This window comes from Panthera tigris, chromosome C2 (genome assembly GCF_018350195.1).
Source record: "Panthera tigris isolate Pti1 chromosome C2, P.tigris_Pti1_mat1.1, whole genome shotgun sequence".
NCBI classification, from domain to species: domain Eukaryota; kingdom Metazoa; phylum Chordata; class Mammalia; order Carnivora; family Felidae; genus Panthera; species Panthera tigris.
This window is the reverse complement of record NC_056668.1, coordinates 95,063,363-95,069,695: the sequence shown is the minus strand read 5'-3', so window position 1 is coordinate 95,069,695 and position 6,333 is coordinate 95,063,363. Positions and strand designations below refer to the sequence as shown.

General features: G+C 36.6%; 1 pseudogene; it reads left to right on the top strand.

The window, feature by feature from the left end:
- Positions 1 to 776: 776 nt before the first annotated feature.
- On the top strand, positions 777 to 2,238 carry LOC102957750 (annotated as a pseudogene).
- The last annotated feature ends 4,095 nt before the right edge of the window (positions 2,239 to 6,333 follow it).

Genomic DNA, 6,333 nt, shown 5'->3' with positions numbered 1-6,333 from the left:
GCTTAGATAACTTAAAAGGAAAAATATAGAAAAAGATATACAACACAAACGCAAATCAAAAGAAAGCTTCAGTGGATTTATTAATATCAAACAAAGTGGACAATAATAAACAGGGTCATTACATGATGATAAAGGAATTATTCATCAAGAAAATATAACAATCCTAAATATGTATGCACCTAAGAACAAAGCTTCAAAATACATGAAGCAAAAATTGTTAGAATTGATAGGACAAATAGACTATCCTACAGATAGAGTTAAAGACTTCAACACTATTGTCTCAGGACAAGTAGACAGAAAAATCAGAAAGCATATAGAAGAGAATTATACTATTAGCCTCTTTGACTTAATTTCCACTTATAGAACACTCTGCCCAATCAGAATACAAATTCAAGTGCCAATGGAACATTCACAAGTTAGATCATATTCTAGGCCATAAACATTTTTTTAAAAGAATTGAAATCATACTAACCTTTCTGTCTACAACAGAATTAAAAATCTAAAATCTAAAATAGAAATCTAAAATAAAATCTAAAATGGAAAAGATTTGGTAAATCCAAATGTTTGGAAATTAAGCAGGATACTTCTAAATAACCCATGAGTCTAAAAGGAGGTCAAATGTATGATTAGAAAATATTTTGAAAAAAATTTAAATAAAGACAAAACATATCAGAATTTTGGGCATATAACCAAAGCAGTGCTTAGAGAGAAATTTATAGCACTTAAATGTTTACATTAGAAAAATAGAAAGGTTTTTCTCTTTCCCATTTTGCAAGATGGCAGGTGAAAAAGCCGAGAAGCCAGACACTAAGGAGAAGAAATCTGAAGACAAGAAGGCTGGTGCTAGTGACAAGGTTAAGAAGGGTAATCTCAAGCCTAAAACGCAAAGAAGGAGAAGCCCCACTGTGACTAAAACCCTGTCAGACAGGGGAACTAGCAGATATTCGAATGGCTGTGTATTCCAGAAAGGCTATATAAGAGGAAGTATTCAGCAACCAAATCCAAGGTTGAAAAGAAAAAGAAGTGGGGCGCCTGGGTGGCTCAGTCGGTTAAGCGTCCGACTTCGGCTCAGGTCACGATCTCGCGGTCCGTGAGTTCGAGCCCCGTGTCAGGCTCTGGGCTGATGGCTCAGAGCCTGGAGCCTGCTTCCGATTCTGTGTCTCCCTCTCTCTCTGCCCCTCCCCCGTTCATGCTCTGTCTCTCTCTGTCTCAAAAATAATAAAATAAACATTAAAAAAAAAGAAAAAGAAAAAGAAGTTTCTTACTACTGTCACAAAACCAGTTGGTGGTGACAAGTGGTATCCAAGTGGTTAAACTTTGCAAAATGCCTAGGGATTATCCTATTGAAGATGCACCTCAAAAGCTGTTGAACCATGGTAAAAAAAAAACAAAAAAAAAAACAAAAAAAACCAAAAACCTTCAGTCAGCATGTGAGAAAACTACGAGCTAGCCTCACTCCTGGGGCCATTTTGATCATCCTCACAGGGTGCCAGAGAGGCAAGAGGGTAGTTTTCCTGAAGCAACTGAGCAGGGGCTTGCTACTTGTTTTTGTTTGTTTTATGTTTATTTATTTTTGAGAGAGAGAGAGAGAGAGAGAGAGTGCAAGCAGGGGAGGGGCAGAGAGAGAGGAAAACACAGAATCTGAAGCAGGCTCCAGGCTCTGAGCTGTTAGCACAGAGCCTGACGTGGGGCTTGAACTCATGAACTGTGAGATCATGATGTGAGCCAAAGTAGGACGCTTAACCGACAGAGCCACCCAAGCTGCCCAGTGGCTTGCTACTTGTGACTGGACCTCTGGCCCTCAATCGAGTTCCTCTGTGTAGAACACACCAGAAATATGTCATTGCCACCTCCACCAAAATTGATATCAGCAGTGTGAAAATCCCAAAACATCTCACTGATACTTTCTTCACAAAGAAGAAGCTGCGTAAAGCCATTCATCAGGAAGGTGAGGTCTTTGACAAAGAGAAAGACAAATATGAGATTACAGAGCAGTGCAAGCTTGATTAGAAAGCTGTGGACTTGCAAATTCTGCCAAAAATCAAACTGTTCCTCACTTCAGGGCTACCTCTGCTCTGTGTTTTCTCTCACAAATGGAGTTTATCCTCACAAATTGGTATTCTAAATCACTTACAAGGAATCTAATTAAATAATTGAGCCATAAAAAAAAGAGAGAAAGAGATAATTATCAAATCAAGGATCTAAGCTTCTACCTTAAAAAACTAGAAAAAAAAAATTAAGCCCAAAGCAAGTAGAAGGGAATTATAAAGCAAAAAAAGGAATATCAATGAAAACAGTAGAGTGAAATCAAGGAAACAAAAGCTGGTTATTTAAGAGTGTTTAAAATGGGTACACTTCTAGCAAAACTCATCAAGAAAAAAAGAAAGAAGACAGAAATGACAAATATCAGATGCCTACAGACATTAAAGAAATCGTAAAGGAATATTGTGAACAATTTTATGACAGTAGATTTGATAAATTAGATAAAATAAAATTCCTTGAAAAATACAAATGATCAAAGCCCACTCAAAAGGAAGTAGATAACCTGAATATTCTTATATCCCACTTTAAAAATTAATTTTGTGGGGTGCTTGAGTGGCTCATTGGGTTAAGCTTCAGGCTCCTGATCTCTGCTCAAGTCATGATCTCACAGTTCATGAGATCAGGCCCCATATCAGGTTCTGCGCTGTTAGCTTGGGATTCTCTCACCCTCTCTCTTTCTGTCCTTCCCCTGCTGTCTCTCTCTCTCTCTCTCTGTCTCAAAATAAATAAATAAACTTTAAAAATAAATAAATAAATACATACATACACGCACATACTAAATTTGTATTTAAGAACCTTCCCATAAAGAAATTTCCAGGTTCAGATGGTTTCACTCATAAATTTAAAAACGTTACACACTTTATGATTCCATTTATATAATATTCTCAAAATGCAAAACTATAGAAATGGAGAATGGACTAGTGGTTACCAATAGACAGGGATAGTGGTTGAATATAAAAGGGTAGCACAAGGGAGACCTTTTGTGGTGATAAAACAATCATATCTTGATTGTGGTGGTATTACATGAATTGACATGTATGATAAAATTGCACAGAACTATACACACAAATACAAATGTATATTAAAAATGATGGAACCCAAATAAGCTATATAGCCTAGTTAACAGATGTGTACCTATGTTATTTTTCTTGATTTGCTCCTACACTACAGCTGTACCATTGCGAGAAACTGAGAGAAGAGTACAAGGGACTCTACGTATGCTTTTGCAACTTTCTGTAAGACTATAATTATTTTTAAATAAATTATAAAAAATGAGCCAAGCATTAGTGAGCTGTGGGACAACTTTAAGTAACTGAATATGTGAGTAATTGGAATCCCTGAAATATGTGAGAAGGCAACTGAAAGAACACCAGAAGAAATAATGACCAAATTTTTTCAAATTTGATGAAAACTTTAAACCTACAGGTCAAAAAAATCCCAACAAACCCCAAGCACAAGACACATGAGGGAAAACAAACAAACTATACCAGGGTACAGCATAATCAAAGTGCTCAAAACCAGGGATAAAGGGAAAATCTTAAGTGCAGAAATGGAAAAAACACATTATATACAGAAAAACAAAATAGAGGTGACAGCGGATTTCTCATCAGAAGCAACACAAGTGAAGGCAACAAAAGCAAAAACAGGGGCACATGGGTGGCTCAGTTGGTTAAGCGTCCTACTTCGGCTCAAGTCATGATCTCACTGCTTGTGAGTTTGAGCCCCACATCAGGCTGTCTGCTGTCAGTGAAGAGCCTGCTTCAGATCCTCTGTCACCCTCTCTCTCTGCCCCTCCTCCCCTTGTGCTTGCTCTTTCTCAAAAATAAATAAATGTTAAAAAAAATAAAAATAAGAGGGACTATGTCAAACTAAAAAGCTTCTGCACAGCAAGAGAAATTATCAACAAGATGAAAAGGCAACGTCTTCAATGGGAGAAAATATTTGCAAATTATATATCTGATAAAGGGTTAATATCCAAAACCTGTAAAAAGCTCATACAACTCAATAGCAAAAAAGCAATCTTATTAAAAAATGGGCAGAGGATCTGAACAGACATTTTTCCAGAGAAGACAAATGGATGGCCAGAAGGTACATGAAAATATGCTCAATATCACCTATCATCACATAAGTGCAAATCAAAACTGCAATAAGATATCAGTCCTTACCTGTCAGAAGGTCAAAACAACAAGTAATAACAAGTGTTGGCTAGGATGTGCAGAAATGTGAACCTTGCTCACTGTTGGTGGGAATATAAATTGGTACTACCACTATGGAAAACAGTATGGCATTTCCTCAAGAAATTAAAAATACAACTACCATATGATCCAGCAATCCCACTTCTGAGTATTTACCTGAAGGAAATAAACATACTCACTTGAAAAGCTATCTACACCCCCACTTTCATTGCAGAATTATTTACAATAGCCATGACGTGGAAGCCATCTAAGTGTCCATCAATGGGTAGATGTATAAAGAAGATGTGGTATATAGAAATACAATGGAAATTTATTCAGCCATAAAAAAAAAATAAGGAAACCCTGCTGTTTGTGAAAACATGGGTGAACTTTGAGGGCATTATGATAAATGAAATAAGTCAGACAGAGAAAGACAAATACTATATGATCTCACATGTAGAATCTAAAAAAAATGAAATAAAAACCTGAACTCAGACACAGAGAATAGATTTGGTGGTTTTCAGGAGACAGATGGTGGAGTGTGGTTGAAATAGGTGAAGGTGGTCAAAAGGTACAAACTTCCAGTTATTAAACAAATAAGCATAGGGATGTAATGTACAGTATGATGACTATAGTTAATAAACCTATATTGTATATATTGTAAAGTTGCTAAGCGAGTAGATCTTAAAAGTTACCACAAGGAAAAGTTACTATGCATGGTGATGGATGTTAGCTAGACATATTGTGGTGATTCTTTCACAATACATACAAATATTGAATGATTATACTCCACACCTCAAACTGTTTTAATGTTATATGTTAATTATAATTACATCCCAATAAAAAAAAAGAAATAGCTTAAGTGAAAAGACAGTGGAGCAACACCATTAAAATACTGAAATAAAACATTGCCAATCTAGAATTCTACCACTCCAGTGAGAATATCTTTCAAAAGCCAAAACAAAATGAAGACTTTTTTCAAACATGCAAGTTGAAAGAATTTATTACCAACAGGCCTACATTGCAAGAAATGTTAAAAGGAAGTTATTCACACTGGAGGAAAATGGCGCCCAATGGAAGTACGGATCCACGCAAAGAGTGAAGAGTACCAAAACTAGCAACAGTTCTCAACACACGGTCTGGGGACTGCTGCTTGTCCCTTCCAGGAGGTCTGCAGGTTCTAATTATTTTCATAATAATGCTAATATGTTCCTGCCTTCCCATGCTCATTTTCTCAAAGTGTACCATGGAGTTTTCTGGTGTGATATGGCAAGAGGAGAAATGCACAGGCAGATATGAGAATCTAACTTTCTTCTATTAAGCCAGACATTCAAGAGATTTGTTAAAAATCGTACCGCTCTTCCCACAAATGTTTTTTTGAAAAACATATTTATGGGACTTAAATTAACATGTAATCTCTTTTGCTGTTGTTTTAAAATCAACGAATAAATTTTTTTTCAATTTCTGCTTTAAAATTTTTCAATGCAGTGAATAATCTACAGAAACAGAAGCTTTTTTAGCATCCTCAATCATTTTTAAGATTATTTAAGGAATCCCGAGACCAAAAAAATGTGAGAGCTGCTGTTCCAGATCAGCTTAGCATTTAAAGGCCCTTGACAAAGATGATGAAAATAAGGGTTTGGTGACACATAGGGCCATGTGGTGAGAAAAAGGATGAAGGAAAGGCTTTAGAAATGAGAGGCAGATAGAACAGAACCCAGAAAACCCAAGCTGGAGGTTTGTACCAAGTAAAGGAAGGGCAAAAGCTTTGAGGCGATTGTCTCTGGGGTGTAAATCATTTACCTGCTCACCGTGGACCAGTTGTGCCTGGCAAATATAATTGCCTGGCAGCTTCAGAAATTAGTTGTTGGAGACACAAATATGATTGCAGATTGTGGCTGCATTTAATAATACTACCATTTGTATTGTATTGGGGAGCACCTTGCTGGCTCAGTCAGTAGAGCACACAACTCTTGATCTCAGGGTCGTAAGTTCAAGCCCCACATTAGGTATGGAGCCTACTTAAAAATAGATAGATAGATAGATAGATAGATAAAAAGGGAGTGAGCCACTCGGACTTTGCCTCTAAATTCATTTTGTTCTCATAGCAATAAGT